Genomic DNA, 21,418 nt, shown 5'->3' with positions numbered 1-21,418 from the left:
CCATACGATATTCTGCGTGAACTCGATTTCGACTCAAGACAAGATGAAGAATTGTAGTCGAATGAAAATTTTAACCGGCGAACACCTTTTTCCTCATCTTGTAATAGAGGAATGTGTTCGACCGTGAGAAGTGTACTGTAAAGCGCGAGTGCAATTTCAATTAACGAAAGGTTTTCATTTTTCATTCGTGAAACCTAAAGCAGAGAAGAGAAATTGTTCCTGTGAATGGAAGAAGAGAACGAAAGTTTGCCTCGTCTTTCTTTTCTTCGATTCAATGAGATTTAAAAAAAACGTGATTTCTTTCCAATTGCTATTACAACAGCAATTTACAATATCAAAATTTAACGAACACTGACTCTGTTTTATACACGTTAAAAAATTTTTTCCTTTTCCTTTTCTTGTCCAATTATCATTTAATAGAGGAAATTGTATCTCGATATAATAAATCGTCAACCAACGATTCATTTTTTTCACGCGACACGTTAGAATAGTGATCGATCCCCAAATTCGGGAAGCAAACGTCTCCTCTTTTTTATACGCACGGGTATAAAGTAGTCACAGCGAAATGGCGATTCGTTGGGCAATCGTGTTTCGATCGTATTACAACACCCTACAATGGCACCGTGTAATTTCACTCTCGCCAGGAGATCGCAATTGCACAATTTTCGTCGCGCCAGACGAGACATTCGGGCGGACCTAGAAAGCGTCTAGGAAATGCTAATTCGCCAACAATCGCTGCTCTTACGTTTACGAATACGATCCGCGATTAATCGCGAATCTGTCGACATCGACACGCGGACAAATCTCTCACAAGTTTCCAAATTTTTTACGAATTCGAAATTTGCACGAGTCGGAGGAAATTTTTGAGAATTAGAAACCTAATCCTTTTCTTAAATGTTAATTCGAAAAATTGTGAAAATAATTTTCATCTTGTTTATTCTACGATTCTCATTCTATTAAAATATTTATACAGGAACAAGCGAATATGGAATATTGGAATTTTTCTTATTTCTCGAAATTTGATCGAATTAAGAAAAGGAGAGAGGAGAGCAACACGGTTGGAATCGGTGTAATAGCTTCGGAAAGATTGGAAGGAAAGAATTCGAAACTTTTACAATGTAGGTTGACACACCTTTGCTACGGTATAAACTATATACTCTCGATACTGTTACCTCGCACGGCTAAGATTCATTATGATGCATCGGCATGCCGCCGACTGATTTTTATTTAAGAATCATCGTGACACGCATTTCATTCCGTTGATCTCATTGTCGATCCACATGGATTTATCTTATATATTTATATTAACCTTCATTTACACGCGGAATTCCTATTTTTATTTCTCTCCTGGTAGAAGAATAATGTAATTCAAGAATGAAGTTTTACCTTCGAAAATATGATACGAAAATAAAAAATCGATCGATTTTACGTTAATATAAGATCAGACGTGGAAAGTATTACACGAATTCTCTATTTTCAGAATTTTCAAACAGGATGGTGAAACGCAACAAGGCAAAATGAAGTGGCTGCGAGGCACTGGTGTATCCGAGAAAACAAAAGACAGAGTTTTGTCTGACGTCGAGATTTTATTTCCATCGAGAAGAAATATCCATTAAACCAAAGAGAACACGATCTCGTTAGGTGGTTAACTGACCCGATAACGGTTCCCGGAGAGAGAGAAACGGTTATCGACACGCCAGACCCAGAGAAAACGGAAAGATAAAACGTGAAAAAAGACGTGAGAGTAAAAAAGTGAAAAGGAGCGAAGAAGGATGAAAGGCAGGCAGTGTGGTGCGAGGAGGGGGGAGGGAACAGAGGACAAAACTTCTATTCTATTCATTTTCATCCGGATAAATACCGAATAATCGCACGCTTTCGTTTCGAATTATAACGTTTTTTCGCGAAACTCGTCGACGAAACTAATTTCGTTGTTTTTTTCATACAGACACCCGTTTGTATTATCACGCTTCCACTTCTGGTGGAAAGTGGTAATGCAAATGAAAAGTGTTCCGTTTCTTCCTGTTGCGCGCACGTTTCGCGGACGGATAAAGCCGGATGCTTTCTTTGCAAACTTTATGCAAATTATCGCCTCGAATAAAAATCTCGAAAAACCTCTTTGTTGTTACATCTCCATTTACTTACTTTCGTCCTCCTGGTATTGTTCATTTTCCATCAATTATAATATAATATCGCGCATAAACGATGCGATACACGTGCTCAGATTAACTTTAATTAATTATCATCGGAGTGTTACGAGCGAAGGAGAATTCCACGTTGTCGAGGAAGATGTTTCTTCGTCAAAAATATCATCCACGAGGCGGAGAGGATGGTTCGAATCGCAGAATAATTTCATTCTTAACAGCCAATTTTGCCATCTCGCATTTGCATTTCGATCGAGGAAGAGGGAGAAACTTGCGGGGAAGCTACATCGTATCGATTTCGTAAGAAGCGGAGAAATCGGCGTCTGTTTTACGGCTCACCTGGCCGAAACGGTTGAAGATGTTAAAACAATCAAGAGAGATAAACCCGGTACGTTTTTCGTCGAAAAAGAGAAGAGGAGGAAAAAAAAAAAGGAGAGAGAAAAGAGGAGCGTGAAAAGAGCATAGCGTAAAAATGTCAGTTTCTTCGTTTCCGTGAATAAGCGTCTTTGCATCTTGTTAATGGTATTTTTATCGCTCTCATTGTTTTTTAATGGTAGCGCGAAAAAATGCTCAATTAAAACTCCTCTCCGCGTGAAGAAGAATTCCTCGGTGGAAACCTGGCAGGATTAACGTTGCGTTGTGCGTAAAAATTAATTATTAATCTTGGAACGAATCAGCGTTTTTTTTTTTTCAACGTAGGTTGAGAATCAACAGACGTATCTTTAACGTTGTCGATGTTATTTTCCATGAAAGATGATGACAACTTGAAATGGAATACTATCAGATTGTTAATAACAAATGTATATTATTATTGGAGTTGTCGTTCGTTTAAAGCACTCGCTCTTCCTTAACGTAATTAATTAACGTTAATTTTTGCATGTCACAGGATATAATTAAAACCGACCATTAATTATTCATTTTTATTGTGATTTAAGCGTATGCAAAAGCGTATGGATTAAACATTTTTTTTTTTTTAACTTATCCTTCTAATATCCATGTATTCCATTTAATGAAAATTCCGTTCTCACGACACTTCCTTTGAAACCTTCCTACGATTCTTTCAATATTTTAAACTTATTTCAAACGAGAAATATACAAGCGTAATTTTAAACAAGGCATTAACGTAATATCTCATGCGCATTTATTCGTATATATTTAATATAATGTGATTTTGAGCAGTTGTTCATGCATTTCGAACAAAGTGTCTACGCTCGTTATAAATTCAACCGAGATATCTAAAATCTTATCATCCAAATGAAGATTTATAGAAATTTAAAATACAAATGAAAAAAAAAACGGACTTTGTCTTCTTTTTTATTGTAAATTGTTTATAAAGAACACGCAGCAATTAACGTTTATCAACATTATTAGTAATCCATTGTGCAAAAAAAAAAAAAGGCCGATTCCCTCGGCTATATAAAAGCGTTTTCACGTATCGCGTGCACATAAATTGTAAAATGCTCAAATCAAGATATTTCGTACTTTCACAGCCTCCGTAATTATCGTTCCTTTAAACACATACTTGACGATTAAATTTACATTCCCGCGTAAAAATGTGTTTCTAGCACGCTTCGCTCTTCTTTGTATTTTCCTATTATCCATAATTTATCTGTAATTTTTAAAAAAATTTACAAATAAAATTACGAATTTATTAAAAATCTCTCTGCTTACAAAGGATCAAAACCAAATAATATTTATATAAATATATATATACATACATACTATTCGATAGAAATGAACGAGCCGATTTCGTTCGAAAGAAGAAATGCAAGAAACGTAGAGGAGAAACCTTCTCGATTACCACGATTTTTTTTTATCACCAATCGATCCAAGCGTAAATACACATAATTTCGTTTTTCTCTCGCTTTTACCTCGATACCGAAAGGCTTGGCCAGGAAAGAAACGAACGAGTTCCTTCGTGAAACTCGAGCCGTTCTTGCATCCAGTAGAGGACAAGCTGTTACGTGAACCTGATCGCCTTCCTTCTTTCATAGGGAATTCTTTCTTTCCTTCGTGCAAAATCGTGTGCGATTATCTCACTGAGAAATAAGCAGAAACGTAGTAAGAATCAAAATAGTTGTTTTTCTCGAGAAAGAGAGAGAAAGAAATGGGACGCAATTTCGTACGATTTTCCACATGTCCGTACGCGAGCGTGCGTACATTCTTAACCTATTTTCACTGTTCGCGCGGTATATACATAGATGGGCATGCTGGACGGACTTTCCTCGCTCTCATGAAAGTAGATTCTCCTTTGGGCGTGAGTCGCGTGTGGGGTTCGCTACACAACTACAATTCTGGGGTGAACGGTGTAAATCGAGCTCGAAAGAGTCCAAGAGTCCGCTTTGCACGCCCACCTTTCCCCGAAACTATTCCATCTACATTGTACATTCAGCGTACAATTCGTGCGCCTAGCGCCTATGATTTTATGCACGAATCGCCTCGAATGTTAATAATCCAATTAATTTCAATGAAATCCTTAATCGTATCTGCTGCTTTGGAACATCGCTTCGTATTGTTATTTTCTTTTCGTATTTTCGTATCATCCGAAGAATTTTAATCGAGGACAAAATAATATATTTGCGAATACAAAATAAGAATAGGAAACGGTGTGAATTTTTCAACGATGTGTTTCATTCGTAGAACAAAAGTATGTGGTGCTCGTAGTTTCAAATTACACATCCGACGTAATACCATGTTACACTCTTACGTTATTGCTGGCTTGGGTCTCTAATGTAATATGCAATACCGTAAGGTAAGATACATTTTTCTCGGTAACCGAATAATAGAGCAGGGACATTGCCACGGACATTTCTACGAACGTCGAACGCGATCGGTGGAACAATGAAACGGTTATGAAAAGAAATGTGCTCGCCACATTCCATTGTCGTGAAGGAAATTTTATCTCTTTTCGTACATAACCTATATTTCTCGCGCGAGTATTACGGACGATTCGTTTAAATGTATATTACTTCCTCGATGTATCGCAAAGTGATTTCACTTTTTAAACAGACAACTTCTTTTAAAATAGAATATGCCATAATAAATAAGTGATGAGAATTCGATCGAGTAGCGTGTTAAAGAGGCGTGTGTGTTGCGTCATAACGTAAACCAAGCACAATAAGTTAAACCAAGCCTTGTTAACCGATATTTCGAAGAGAAGAAAGAGCACGGATGAATAAGAATGGAAAGGAATTCTCCATCTTGTTTCATAAATAGGTGTAAATTGTATTACACGCATTGTCTATGAAGACAAGAGGCCCGATTAAAAATTACGCAAGTCTTTGTTGGATTATATAGGAAGGCAAAATTTCTTCTTTCGCATATAATGTAACCTAACCTACTCCCACCTACAATGTAGGTAAACGGCTTTCTTCGATTCAAGAAAGTAGCCTTACTTCGGGGCGTGCATCGCGGATATATATATATACATATACATATACGTATTGCAAACATTCTTTACGCAAGTTCGATCTCTCCTTTCTTCCCTTTCCTCTCTATTCCTTTCACAGCCACTCGCGGCCTTTCTTCGATTCCTCTCCTCAAAATACATTTGCATACCATCGATTGGTCAACTGCATTTCGATAACGTATATAGTCAATATATTATTTGCACGTATATTCTCTTCCGTTCCGCGCGTAGACACAACGTAGTAGATACTTCGTCATGATGAAACGCTCGGTTTAAAATTCTCCTTTCTTTTGTCATATTTGAAATATTTTCCGTTTCTTCTCGTATCGCTCGCGTTTTATTTTCCATTGAAAAAAGATCCTTCTTTTCTAAGAGATTTCGACACGAATGCGGTTTTAAGAAATTGGAATTAATACTCGATGATAATTAATTAATTCCCTCCTTCCTTTTTTCTCACGAGGAAAGATAGATGATTTCCATTCGGTATTCGGCGGAACGAGGCAACATTTTTTTTTTTATTAGAAACAAAGTCTTTGGAATATACAGCGGTTACTTGTTAACTTTACACCTATTCACCACTTTAACAGTTATAAAATATTAAAAAGCTTATGCATATTTCGTATTCAACAATTCTTAGAATTTCAATTCCTTTGAAGGAATTGAAATTGAAATTAGCGTTGGAAACTGAACTTTTTTTTTTTTTTTTCCGTTTTCCTCTCTTTTCTGCAAATAAGACTCGTCTTTGTCGGATCAAGAAAGAAACGAGGAAATCCCATTGTGCATTAGACGTGTGCAAGATTCCAAGAATGATATTTCACAAACGTTTCTCGAACTCGAACAGAAGCGTACATTGTTGAATTAAATTATCGTTTAAACTTCTGTTTATATGTTCGCCGCGCAACCTTTCGCTCGAGATTTGCGATTAACGAATTCTCGAAACCGGATTTCCTCCCTTACGATCTCCGATCGTATCGTAAAATCGCTCGGCTCGATCGATTTCCATTTCTCCTCGACGCGTCAACGCCCGTCACTTCGCTTCGCTTCGTTTTCCAACTCGCCCCAACGTAATCCAAATTGGCTTACTCGTCGAAACGGATTCACTATGCGTTCCAACGTGTACGAAATGGCTTCGAGGAAGAAGATAAATTACGAGAGAATTACGAAATTACGAGTCATTGGACGATGATGACTCGCGAGTTTCGTTTATAAATTTTCTCCTAGATGATATCTTTTTTTTTTTTTTTTTTGCGCACGCGATCAATCGTATTCCGCTCTCCTGTTTTTTATATTCGATGCGAGCGATATCTCGATTCATTCAATTATTCCTCGATTGAATCGAATTAAATTTAGATGAATCGATTTTTTTCAATAATTAATTCGGGAAAATTAATGGAATAATCGGTTTTATTGATTTCACTCTGAAATCAATCATATCGGATTTGACATAATATATGAACATTCATTGTACTGTTCTTCTTCCTAATTTTATCCTTGCCATTTATTAATTTTCTTTTTCGAAAAGAAAAGAAAAGATTATTTAGTAAAACTCGTACGAATATTTTTTAAAATTTGTATATGCTTACCGAGAGGAGTCTCATTTCGAATTCACTTCGTGTGCATCTATGAAAGAAAAAATATATACTGTCACGATTTTTGAAAATATATATTTTTAAATAACTCCATAAGAATATCTCTGCCGAATATCTCGTGCGACGATAAATTTCAAACGATACACGAATCACGGACGATTTACAAAAAATTTTTCTGATGATATTTTACGTAAGGCGACGCGTTCTATTTCTTCTTCTAATCGTATTCCGTATGCGCCGTAAATAAATTTATAACAACGGAACAGCAGAGTGAAAATCGGATTCGAGTTAACTTTCATGCACGAGGCCGGGGAAGAAGGTGAGGCGAACGGAGGGGAACAAGTTTGCCCGATACACATGTACGTTCATTGAAGCATTTGTACATTGCGAATGCAAGGTACAACGTAAAGGTAAAATGATACTTTACGGTATTCATAAATATTTCCAAATGGCCGAATGGAAAATATGTAAACGCTATCCCATTTAATCAACTATTATATTTTCATGCTTATTAAATCTAATAATACATTGTATTATTTGCAACTTGTCATTCATAATCGCTACTAAGAGAAATTACGTCACTTGTAAATACGTGTCCTCTCTTCCAAACCATTATTATTATTGTTATTATTATTATTTTTTAACTTTCGATAATTATTATGTCGCGCAAGAAGATATTTCTCGTGTTTTCTTTTTTTTTATTTAATTTGTATATATATATATATATATATGCAAACGAGCATGTCGATGACTCGTGATAGTTACAGCCATCGAACTCAGTCATGCTCCGTTTACTTTAGGTCAACAAGGAGGCCACCTTATGTAGAACTGTTTTTTGCATGACGCGCACTATTTGCTGATGTAAAACTTCGTAATGTAAAAAAATGTACGCACAGACGATAACATTTTGTAGAAATATACAAAATTCAAAATATTCGACCGAGTTGAGAATTTGAAATTACAAAAAAAGATACTGGGAATAAAATTCAATGCAAATTTTATGCTTCCGAATCGTACAATTATATTAAAAATATTAAAAAAAAAAAAAAAAGTTAGACAAATTTAAAATTAGAGAACAAAGTATTACTTCGAAGTATGAATCAATGATCCCTGAAAAAAAAAAAAGAAAAAAAAAATGGAACGAAAAATCACAGTGTGTTACAATGAACACGATCATTAAAATCGTGTTAAAAAAAAGGAAGTTGTTCCTCGTGTTAGTCACGCGTTTGACGTATATATTTATTCATCAATGATACGCGAAGATCTTATAGGAATGTCTAGCAATCAGAAAGTGAAGACAATGGCCTCCGCTCGAGCACTGCTCTCTTCCGCGGACAGGGTTAACAGCCTCTACCATCAACTCATTCTTCTCATCGTGTACACGTGTATTTTACGCACAAATCGGGCATGCATTTGGTCAGTAGAACGAAATTATAATTCCACGATAATACCGGGTTCATGGTCACCGTGCCAACAAGTTTCCGCGCATTTTCATGTGCGACGCGATACATCTTTTTTTTCTGTCTCTGAATAACGCGCTCACAATAACAACCGATTAAATAAATAACAAAGTTTCTGTTCGCCCGAATTGCGTTCGAAATCTAACCTTTAAACTGGATAGCGTTCAACGATTCCTTTGCGATTAAATTGTATACGCGTGATTTAACATTTAATCATTTAATTTTCGCATTATTTAAAACTCGAGATCGAATAAGATACTCACTTGTTATTCCCCTTAGCGTAGCAAAACAATTTCGTCAGACGCGTTCACGAAACGCAAGATAAGCCACGCGATACCTTATTGAGAGGTACAGTTACTTAGGTAGGCGATCTTCTAATCGTTCCGACCTCTATAAAAGAGACAGACAATGGTAAACCAGCTATAATTCAGCGCCCGTGAAACCCGTTCCCGTACCGATCGAAAATTCCTTTCCAACCGATATATACAAGCACGCTTACATAAAAGAAATCGAGGTTCATGAACGATATTTCCGCGCGATAATCGTAACAATTGTTACGGCATATATGCTCGGCCAATAACAACGTTTCGCGCGCGATTGTCGCGCCGAGGCGGCCGCCAGAGTCGTAAAAGGTAAGCGGGAGAATTTGTCCGCGAAAAAGAAAAGCGACGGGGCATGCGCGAAGTGAACAGAGATGGAGAAATATACGATGGGGGAGGGGGAACGAGGTGGAGAAAGAGAGAAAGGGACGGAGAGATAGAGGCAGGAAGAAAGTCGATGTTTCCTTTCTCGATAGCGAGAATTCAAACCGGTCGCCCATCGCGTTTCCAAGTTTTTGCTTCGTAGCGTTTGCCGCGACGAAGCAACGGTTCATCGGCGAGGCACCGAACGGGCTAAACGGGTCATCTCCATTTGTCTTCGCCTCGTATCGTTCAATTCGTCGCGAGTTGCGCATTCCACGTGAATTATAGCCGGATTATAGGGCCCCGCTATCGCCCCATTCCCGAGCCGATGGAAAATATTTTCCCTATAATCCGAATCAATGGGGTTTGTTGGGATACGCGAATGAAAAGTAAATTGATCGGTCGAGTTTAGCATAGCAACCGGTCGAACGTGTGTTCGCCATCGACGAATAAATTAGAGAGAAGAAGAAGATTCATTCGAAGGAGAGGTGAAATTCTCTACGTTGTGTGATCTCCGAAGAGATCGAGGGGAAATTAATTGAATTACAAGGGAGATAAGATATATAAATAAGATGTATAAATTTGCAGTTGATACGATTCGATATCTTCGCGGAACGAATGCCAAGTAATTTAATTCGAATCGAAAAATAGATTCGCTCGACTGTCATTAGGCCCGAGTCGAACAAGTGTCGCAAGTCGTTTACTGTAGTAAGATCGGCTAGTCCAGATTCAACGCTAATTACGCCGACCTGTGAACAGAAGAAGAAACATCGCAGCCTCGTCTTACGGGACTTCTCCCGTCTCGTGAATTTTTGAAGAGAAGAAACTACGTGTTTACGTCTCTATACGATGATCGTAGGAAAAAATTTTTCACGATGAAACGCTACAAGAAAGCTTCATAAATCAAAATCTTAAATTGTAATTTAATTTGAAAACTACCATTTCAATTCGTCTTATTTGCAAATTGGTATCTTAGTCATAGTTTATGATCCTAAGTTGTAATTACTCTTTCCCTCTCTTAATTCCATTAAAAACAAACGGTACTGTTATTTGTGTTACGAGAACGTTAAATATTTTAAAATTATTCATTTTATTTATTTTCATTCGATTCCAACGATTAACTTATAACGTGTAATGTACAAAAAACCTAAGAAAAAAAAAAAGAAAAAAAGCAAGCTTAGCACTTTCGTACGAAGATTGATCGAGAAACCGAGATTGAAAAAGTAATCTTGCTCGCTTTAGAAGGATCGCGTTGAAATAGGTCTTGAAATATCCGGCTCACGGCCTCGGTAAATGCAACAGCGAGCAGTCGAGACGAACCGAAACTGTTGCCTTTGTATTTCTTTTTCGTGAGTAGGTTAACCTCGCGTTAAGAACATGGTGGCATTCGACTATTTACCTGCCCATTGACACACTTCCAAGGTGTGGCGTAACGCGGACAAACGCTTAAATTACTGCATCAATTTTCAAAACTTCGACGTGTGAGAATCGGAGAGGAACGAACCTCTTTTGGGATAAAATTAATTCGAAAAAAAAAAAATAAATAAATAAAAATAAATTTTATTCGCGTTCATTTAACGACCGATTTTATCGATCGAAATCATCGATCGAATCTCGTTCTAGATATAACAAATGTAACTTTGAGCTTTTATCGCTTTTATCATTTTTATACGGTTGTAGACACGGCAAGGCGAATAAATCGATAAATTTCCTTCTTAAAGGAGCCATTAAAATTTTAATAGATGCACACTTTATTCCCCGTATGTTGCTAATTTATTATTCGCAATTTTTCGTAATTTTTTAGTTTCTTTGTATTTTAAATCCGTTTTTAAAAAATTTTTAATTGACGAGGTTGTAATATAATAATGATTTAGCAACAATTAGGCAATTTATCGTAAACGATAATTTTTCAAATTTACTGTTTTGAGGAGAAAGTTTCCCGTATTTGCATTTTTCAACTCGATGGCGTATTATGTTTATTTGCCGGGTAACGTTACTCGAAGATTAAATAAAGACGAGATACCATTTATTAAGATTTTCTGATTGACTAACGGTCGCTCTCGAAAGTCTACACGGGATTCAAAACAGGACGACTTTAACGACGAAACGGATGATAGGATTTGACGAGCGAAGTTCGACTGCCGATGCAACCGATTCCACGGTTGAACGGAAAACGCGACGATAACATCTTCGCATTCGTAATTATTTTCATCGTTCGAGAAAGAAAAAAAAGGAAAAAAAGCTCTCGATAGAGCTAAGAGTATAATCGTTGCCTGCCACAATCGTTCTCAATTTCGATGCAGCGACGCGATAACGGTTCAATTACTTTTTTTTCTTCTCTCTTTTCATTCGCGAGAGGAATATCCCATGCGATGGATGGAAACGCGAGGACAATCGAAACAAAAGTGGGAACAAGTCAACCTTCGCAACTTTCAAAGAGTGAAGGTTCAGATTAGCGGCGGCACAGCAATATACCACCAGATATAATTCCTATTCCTTCGCACACGTATCGCGTGTTTAATCCAAACTCGCGAATAACTCACTTTCTCATATTTCCAAGTCTCTCTCGAACGTTTTTCCATGTGTCAAGGTTTAATGCCATCGTGAAAAGCAACTTTTATATTCCAAGCTATTCAAATCCAGTCTCCAGGATAGCGCGAAAAAAAGATTTTCGTCGTTCCGCGTCCGTTATATCTGTGTAAACACGTGTATTCATTAAAAGGAGAGTATAAAAAGAAAAAAAAGAAAAATATCAAGATGCAAGAATATATGAATATTTCATAATATTCTTCGCTAATTCTTCTCTGTAAGTAACGTGCTCAAATATCGTATTGAAAAAAAAAGAAAAACAATTTTTGATTCGTTCAAAAAAGATCTCGATGAATTTGTTCACGCGACTGAGAAACGAATCCTCCGTCCATCATCGTTCAAAAAACTTATTTTCTTCTTCTTCTTTCTTTCACAAAGAGAAGACGTGATTTTCATCACGCATTTGCCGCTCTCTCGCATCTCCGCCTCGTACAAGCGACTTTAACAGAACACTTTGCTATTACCGCATAGTACGTACATTATTTTATCCGTTCCCAACACAACCGTGCATCGAATCACAAAAGGTTACTAGGTTTCACGTTGCGCAATTATGTCGTCCGCTCCTTCCTCCAGAAACTCGGTGTTCAATCTTTCAAATACGCGAAATATATATCTCATCTCCTCCTTCGGTTAATATAACCCATTTGACGCAATTTTACGCGGTGTTTGATGCGTCTTGGAAAAGGATATGTGTATATATATATATATATATACATGTGTGTATGTGAAGATTATACATTAAGAAGAAACGGTACGCTCCACTGACTTTTTGCTCACGGAATTTCTTTCAAAGGTGAAATAAAGGCTTCGTAGAAATGTCATCTCCTTAAACGTATAAATTATTCGCATCAAATGTTAAAAGTTAATAATCGATTTATTATATAGTGATTGAATAAAGAAGAATTTAATACAGGTGATGATGAAAAAGAAGAAAAGGGAAAGAAAAAAACTAATGTAAACGAATTTTACGCTAATTTTTGTAATTACGTTCTTATTTTCTTTTATATATATATATACAAAAAAAAAAGATATCAATTTTAACAATTATTTTAAAAGATGAGACTTTTAAAACTGTTTCTGATCCGAGGAATGATAATAGTGTTTCGGGGTCAAATGTTCCACGTGACCAGCTTCTGAAAGTGGCCAGACAGACAGTCATTTCTTTTTTTTTTCGCGTACTCGCATATATCCAATCCTCGTGATTCTACAAAACCTGTTTCGTCGACCTTTAAACGATATTCGTTTATTGCAATTTTGTTCTCATGCACCGGACGAATCCGATCGTATTTCAAACCCGTCGATTCTCGAAACCAAAAGAAGAAAGAAAAAAAATGTATCGCGCAAGAAAAGTGTCGACTTCTTTCTTTCGTTCGCTGAAAAGTGAAAGAGAGACAGAGATGAAATCGTGAAAGAAGAAGGAAGAAAAACGGGGGACAGGAAACCGTCATCGTTTCGGACGGATTTTCGAAACGATTCGCGTTCGCCAGGCGAAAACGCGTTCGACCTTCTTTCTCCTTTCGGCCACGTGGACGGAACGTGCAATTACGCTTAATTCGAATTTCCACGTCCCTTTCGCGCTCCTCTCGGCCTCCCCTCTCCGCGGGGAGAAGGGGGGGAAGAGCGGGGCGGGTATACACACTCTCGCCAAGATTCGAATCCTCTTCCCACCGCGTGTTTACTTTCTACGAAAAACAATCAGAGAGAATTTTTACCGCGATTGCTTTCACGATTGTCTCGGGCTCTCATTGTTTCCTCCACGTCAAATCGTATCGAGTTAACGGGCAAGCTTTTTAAACTTGTTCGCACATTTCCGTGTGAAGCCGATTATATCGCGCGTCCATCTGCCTCCCCTCTCCTCTTGCTCGATCCGCGACAACTTTATGAGAAAAATTGTTGCACGCTCCCTCGTCCTCGTGTAAATTAATCCGCATTACGCGCGAAGGAAACGACTTTTCTCTCTCTGGAAACGACTTTTTTCTCTCTTCGCTCCGTCCTTATCCGCCGCAGATGTCTAAAGTTTCGTAAATCTATCCTCCGTAATTTTTGACTAAAATCGTATTTCCTCGTTCGTAGCTCTCCCGTTTCTGCGGTCGTGGATCGAAAAGAATAGGTGGAAAAATAAGAGTGATGCAACTGGCGGTGGTTACTCATCTTGAATTCTATCGTCTTCCGTTAGAAAGATCGTGTGATATTTAATTATTGCCGTCCATCTTTCCTCGATAATCCGAGGGAAGAAGCAATTGTTGGCCTTCGTGCTTAACTTTTCCAGGACGCGAGTTTCGTACGTGATTCTCCGTAATTATTTTACTTTGAATATTGAAATATTTATTTGAAACTTTTATTTCCAGCTAAAAATCATTCGAATTACTCGGACAAATTATATTTTTACAGTTTTACATTGGGAAAATTAAATGAATAATAACGAAACGATAAAGAAGAAGCAAAAGGAAAGGTTTTTCTACTCTTTTGCTCGAAGTTTCTTCGCAAAAGCAACGGATATTCAGATAATAATTTATGCAGTTTTTAATCGATTTTAATCTCAAGAGGAAAAATCAGATTTTAAATCTACGCCGAATGAAAGAAACGTTTCCTTTCGCTCGACTAAGCTCGAGCGGTAAAACGTTCCGATCCAATAAATAGGCAAAGAATATCGCTGTGGATAATTTTCCCCGTTCAAGCGGATCGGTTCTGCCAGCTCGATCTCACCGAAAATCGTTTATCTTTCCAATTTCTTCGTGCGAATCTGACGAACACATTTCTTTCCAGATATTCGCAATTTACTTCGATTCCAATCTCCTCGTCTCAACAAAGATTTCCCCTCCCCTTTACTTTACCAATTTCTTCTTTTTTCTTCAGCTCGCTTTGTCCACCCATATTTATTCGATTTACAATTCTTGATCCGCGGTACATTCATAATTTTATTCCATTCATTCGCATTTCATTTGCCCTTTTTATCCATCCAAAGATTACTCTGTATAACAATTTGCATACCGGATGCAAAATAAGAATCCTCTAAGAATCCAATCCCTTCCCTTCCAATCTCGAAAGTATCGAATTTAAACGAGAAATCGAGCTCCCACGAGCTAAAAAAAAATTTGTCGCTCGAACCATCTGTTCACGCACGTACACACGCGGGATGAACGCGTAACTCGTGAAGAGGTCGGCGAAGAACTGTTACAGCGACGTGTGTCGAAGCGCGACGGGAGGAAAGAAGGAAGGAGGAGGAGGAAGAAGAAAAAGGACGGGAACGTTATAAGTTAAGCCGGTCACACGTCGGTATTCCAGTTCGACCGCGACGGAATAATATCCAAAATTGAAAAGAACGAATACGTGGAATACATAGTACGAATAGCCTCGAACGAAGGAGAGGGAGGGGGGAGAATTTATTCCTATCACGAGTCCTGACGGCGGAGGTCAATCCACTTGGAGTCAGGGATGCTTGCTCGGGATCCAAGAGAGATCTCTCTCGGGAAACGGATCGATGGACAGATTTCGTGCTCCTCGAACCGAGAAAATACTTGGAAATCCTGGAACGGTATGGGAAAATCAAAGTTGTCGGCCTAACAGTTCCTCCAAAGATTGTCCAATTGTGCAACGATGATGGTCGGTGAAACGGTTGCGGTTCGATTTTAAAACATTCGAATTGGTTGGGAAAAAAGCAGCGAGAAATTGTCGAAGGGAAAGAAATCGAGATGAAAATTGTTCTTTCGATTCTTTCTCTCTCTCTCGTTGAAGAAACGAAGAAAGAATTAGAAAGAATTTCGTGTGTTCGGTTCTAATGATAAGGCTTAGGAATAGGAGAATCTACGATCGACCTCGTTAAACGTTCATCACGGATTCCAAGTCGATTCTCATACCGCGACACAAGCTGTTCGAACGCCGTAATTTGTTTTAACCCGTTAACCCCTTATTCCTTTTACGATTACTAGATCGGTGCATTTTCCAAAGGAAGAGCTCGCGTTTTAATTAAATAACGAGAGAGATATTTATCTCGTGAAATAATATATTGCTATCTATGAAACGGAGCTTAATAATTGTTTTTTATTATTTTTATTATAAAAAATATTCCTTGGTAAAACTTACGTAATCGTGATATTCACGATATATCATTAAATTTGCGTTAAAACAATCATGACAAATCAGTATATGAATCAGATTGAAACGAAATCCATTTCAAGCAAATTGGTTTATTACCGAGAAATTCGATAATTTTTCAACGATTATGTAATTTGTGTTTGGCAAATCTTACTTAATCTTAAACAAAACACGGCGTCGCGTCTTTTTTTTCTTTTTTTTGAAATAGCAGCGACAAGCAGGATATTATATTAGTTGGATTACAACAATTACGTTTCGCGTGTTTCGTCTTTTTCTCTTTTTTTTTTTTTCTTTATTCGAAAAAATTTATAGAAGAGAAGAAAATAACCAGCCAGCTTAGACTCGATGAGTTAACAACTTCAATGAAGGTTTTTTTTTTTTTTATATACGTCACGTAATGTTGCACGTGATCATTATCTATAATCTAGAGGAAAAAGAGAAAAAATAAAGGAGTCACAGAAATCGCTTGAATCCTGCATTCCGTTTAATAATAAAATATCGATAGTTTGCTGTTCCATCGCGTGAAACGTCGGATTTAATAAAGGAAAAGATATGGAAATCCTTCGTAACCTATTAAGCTACATTAGAAATACCTTGCAAGATGGAAAAAAATATGCATTACGTGACGAAATATACAAACATATACGTGACATTTCAATAGCACCGCGTCCATTTTTATAAATTTTCGTCGAATAAAAAGAAAAGTAAATTTCTCTCGATAATAAAGATTTTTAATAAAGAAGAAGTCGGAACATATCTTTTTTACTCCTCAATTTATTTTTTAACTTTTCCTTTTAACGATTCCTTTCGCGCGCTTGGTGTCGCGTATAAAGTCGTGTCGAAAAAAAAATGCAGTTGGAAGAATGCACGCAAAATGACCAACATAAATTTCCTTATCACCGCGTAAAATGTAACGCATCAGCATGTTTTTACCGTTTCGTTTCGTCATTTTTAAAGCAATATTATCGCTCGTACGTTGTTACGTAATATTTTGTAATTGAATAATTTTTAAAACTTATTCGTATTTCAAAAATATGTTAAATAATAAATAACGTTCATCAGTTGTATTTTCTTTTCTCCTTTTTCTTATTTTTTTTCGCTGATCAACTCAAGCACATACTATAAATATTATATAATCGAATCCACGGGTAAACATTTAATTCCTTTCATTCGACATGTTTACCATCGATTATTTTATACCCCGACGAAAGAACATTTTAGATTAGAATTTCCCCCCAGACATTTAAAGGTCAACGGATTCGTCCATGTAATTAAGTAACAGTTTACAAATCATCTCAAAGGCCATTCAAGAATTTGAAAAGAATCTTCCTATCTCGCATTTTCCTCGCGATGACCGCATCGCACAATGTAACCAACCAGAATAATCTTTTACATAATCTTTTATCCTGGAAAAAAATTTCATCGATATTTTCGCGATGCGATGAAAATTATTACTTTTCCACGCAATTTTCCACATGTAGAATACAAATTCTACGAAAAACTACATCCTACATCTTTACACTCTCGATATTATTTCCTCTAAAACTTCCAACTTTCCGCTCGCATTTCCGGTGACAAATGCTGCACGAAACGAGATCGCGAGGAACGACAGCCGAGGCGTTCGTTCGTTCGAAGCGCGCAAAAGCGGAAGCTGATTGATAAGGAGAGAAGGAGTGGACTTACCGGGGCTGCCTCCTAATCCCTCGTTCACGATCGTATCCAGATTGTCATGGCACAACAATACAATCGGCCGCGCACACAATCGGCGAGAACCGAGCGTCGAATGAAAGGCAAGAAGAAAAAGAGAGAAAGAAGAGAAAAAGAAGAAGAAGAAAAAAAGAAAACCACCTTCGAAAAACAAAAAAACTTCACTCGAATCAGTCTCCTTTCGCACTCGTTTCTTTTTCTTTTTTTTTTTTTTTTTACTTCCCTACAACAGGAGGAGACAAGGGAGAGACGACTCGGTTTTACATCGTTTCACGCGTTTTACACTGGCGCGCGCGTGTAAATTTGTCGAGCGGCGGACATCCCCCCTGGCTGGACGGATCGATGAGGGACGACGAGATCGAACGGCGGAGATCGGACGGAGATCGAAGGGGACGGAGCAAAGGTGAACCGAAGCGAGCATGCCGAACGTCGCCGGCCAAGTGAGAGGCTAGCGGCACTACCGACCAGCCAATGTGACGTCAGAGTGCCTCCTCTCTTTTTGCCATTCCACGGCGAGCGCCGCGAGAAAGGTGCCTGTACAACTTCGTATCCCCTTCTCTTCTGTCCTTGTTTGCGAGGAGGAACGAGGAGACCTTAAGGATAATACTTCCACAGGAATATTTTCATCGAAATTCTTTCGACGAATTACGCTTTTCAGCCTCGCGTTCCGACCGACAACTCGTTCGCGAAAATGTTATCTTGAGAGAGAGAGACAGAGAGAGAGAGAGAGAGAAAGGGAGAGGACAATGCAACTTTTTACAGAATTCTTACAGAATCGAATCTAAATTTATTGTTGTTGTTATTATTATTATTTTTAATTTAGCGTTTCGAGATACCTCGGATATTTCGAAGTAAAAGATGCTATTATATGGTATTTAAATTAGTAGGAGAACGGATGGATGTCAACGTTGGACAAACTGGTGGATTTTGCTCGGAGGTTTCCGATGAAGCGTGAAAATAAGAAATTGGCACGGCCGAGGTTCGATGGGAAAATTTTTGCGGTGGACTGTTAGATATATTTCGCGTATATACGGAAAGACGGATAATGTTAGGCGGGTTTCGATAATTCAAGGAAATCGTATCGCCGCTTTTCCTTCGTTACGTATTCTTATAGACTTGTCCACGGATATAAATCTAATTAACGAAGTAAGTTTCAAGTAAGGATCGAGTTGACGAAAATTAAATTCAATCGTATCGATCGTTGGGTAACAGATTCGGTCTCGATTTATATGTTATAGGAGAATTGTAAAAAAAAAAATCGAATCAGTTTAATTATTTTAAACGATACGATATGTGTATATGTGTGTGTGTGGATATCGCTAGCCTTTATACGTAGAAATTGACTTTCACTGAATAAAAGCTAGTTTTTAGGCAACAATCACATAGTTGAACCAAGACCAATGTTACGCTTGGTTCACCGAGCCATTCAATTACGCGCGGGAAAAAAAAAGAGAAATAGAGAATACAGCAGACGGATTATCCGCAACGAATGTGAAACAGATCTTACGGATACATAAAATCGCAAGTTTTCCAAGGAAAGGTGAAAAAACTGTCGGCTCGCATTGTGAAAAAAAACACTTACTATTTATAGAAATATATTATAGAATATATATATATATATATTTTCATTCGTTACTTTTCTCTAACAAACCGTGAACCGTTTATTTGCATAGAAAACGCGGAAATGAATTTTTTCCAACGTATTTAAAGTAACTCCCTTCCAATTTTCCTCCTTCTAAAAGTTAAAAGAGAAAGAAAAAAATGTCTCCAATAACAACTGTACAAGAAAAAAGACCACGTACATATACTGTTCGCTCAAGGAGAATCGAGCAGCAGCTGGAGAGAGAGAGAGAGTCAGCGCTCCTCCGCAAACTCTTATTTAGGTCGAATTCCATCGCACGCGAATCTCTCGTAACTCGATTCGTTCCATTTTTTTCGAGACGACGCGTTCTCGATCACCCGTTCATGATCCCCGGCCGACCGAGCTCAGCCTTAAGGATCCTTGAGGAATAAATTAATACCAATTACCCGATTACCCGATGCCGAGGCTGTTGTAAATCTCTGGTGGAAACGCGGCATTTCCAATCCGGACCGAGCGTGATCTTGTTTTTCTTCGAAAGGTTCGGCCATGTCACCCGTTACACCGGGGCCGTGCACACGCGTTCCTCGGCCACGGTACAAAGCGAAGCACCGACCACTTTCACGCGGAGGCCGCGTTAGTAAATATCATGGCCATATTTTCCATCCTAGGCTCGTCTTTATCTCCGCCACGAGGAGCAACGCCTCTCTCTCTCTCTCTTCGCACGGCTTCTTATTATTCATATTCGTCGTCGAATCCATCGAACCTCGATCTCCTCGCAAATATTCGTAATAATTATTGGAGAGAGGAAATTGGAAAAGGAGATGGAACGGTTAAATTGTTCCTGTCCTGGACGAGTTTCACCGGCGGAAATTCAACGAATCCTTTCGAGCGTTTCCAGGGATTGGCGCGACCTTCCACGAAAAGCAATTGGCGATCGCCTGCCACGGAACTATCGCGAGGTGCGGAAGCGAGCCAAGTTTACGATCGCGACTTTTTCTTCGGCTTTATAGCACGGCATCCGAGTCTCGGTCAGTGGACTGGAGCCATCGCTCGGAGAGAAGGAAGCCTGTCCAAGGAGAACGAGAAAATTCTCTTCCCTCCCATCTCTATTTCCGATCTAACGCGCGAGTAACAAGGATCGAGGTGCAGCGAGAGTAATAAAAATATTACTTTTTTTTCCTTTTTCTCTTTTTTTTTTTTTCCTTTCCTTTCGTCGACGATCCTTCGCGGACACTTGCTCGTGTCGGCCGCCAACGATCCAAGTACAGTATCGTGCACGCCACTTACGTTAACGCTCCTTCGAAAGTGATGTAATCGAAACGCTCGTGTGCAACGTTATTTGTCGGTTTGTATGATATTTTTACTTAGGCGCGATCGTGAAACGTCGACCTTTATAACCGGAACGAGGCACGCTGTTTGCATCGACATTAATCATCGCGCGCTACAGAATCCGTAATAAGAAGACGAATAAGATTCGGTCGAGAGAGAAACGATTCTCTAATATTTCTTCCCCCCCCCCTTTTTCGTTAGATATTAGATTTATTAATCATCGCGCGAGATCGAGTTCGAAGGAACGCAAAGTTGGGGAAATTTGATTGGGAATAAAAAGGTGAGGAATGATCGCTTCGAGTGGTATCGAATTAATTTATCATTTTTCACATGCGTTGCGAAACGTAACGTTCGTTTTGTCGTGTCGAAATCGAAATATAAACACACGGTGATCAATCACCGATAGATATTAATTACTGAAACGTAATGTACACGGGATTGATGATATTTCAAGCGTCGAACCATCACCGCCCAATAAATTAAAACGTGCAACTCACCGATCGTAGTAGATCCATAGATTTCGATGCGGAGGAAAAAAAAGAAAAACGATTGTTTTCCCTTTCGAGATCACGAAAATTCCTTCCTTGCTTCTGCCTCGTCCATCTTCTAACATGTTCCCCGCTTTAAAAAGAAGAAAAATTAATTTCGATTAAACAAGGTTCTTTCTTTTTTTTTTCTTTTCTTAAACAATAACGGATTTGCCGCACTCGTATTTCCTGGCATAAAATACTACACTTTGTGAATTACACTTATTGCACAGATACCGTTCGCCTATTCTTCACGCATGCACTGATTTCATGCTACATTGCAAAGAGCGAAATGCTGTGAAACGCG

The 21,418-nt window shown here is 38.3% G+C and overlaps 1 protein-coding gene and 1 long non-coding RNA gene across 3 annotated transcripts in view; one reads left to right on the top strand and one right to left on the bottom strand.

The window, feature by feature from the left end:
* LOC107965319 lies at window positions 1-2,125 on the top strand. Its single transcript, XR_001705165.2, has 2 exons — window positions 1-1,118; window positions 1,481-2,125. It is a non-coding gene; the product is annotated as an uncharacterized LOC107965319 (long non-coding RNA).
* Window positions 1-21,205, bottom strand: part of LOC412354 — a 39,888-nt gene extending 18,683 nt beyond the window's left edge. The window contains exon 1 of one of the 2 annotated variants that reach the window (XM_016915393.2): window positions 21,082-21,205. The gene's annotated coding sequence lies outside the window, so the exon portion shown is untranslated. Of the gene's footprint in view, window positions 1-17,649; window positions 18,128-21,081 lie in introns of those variants that run through there. The other variant, XM_006571679.3, reaches the window with a different exon arrangement.
* Between the last annotated feature and the right edge of the window lie 213 nt (window positions 21,206-21,418).

Source organism: Apis mellifera, linkage group LG1 (assembly GCF_003254395.2).
Source record: "Apis mellifera strain DH4 linkage group LG1, Amel_HAv3.1, whole genome shotgun sequence".
Taxonomy (NCBI): Eukaryota; Metazoa; Arthropoda; class Insecta; order Hymenoptera; family Apidae; genus Apis; species Apis mellifera.
This window is presented reverse-complemented; position numbering and strand designations above follow the sequence as displayed.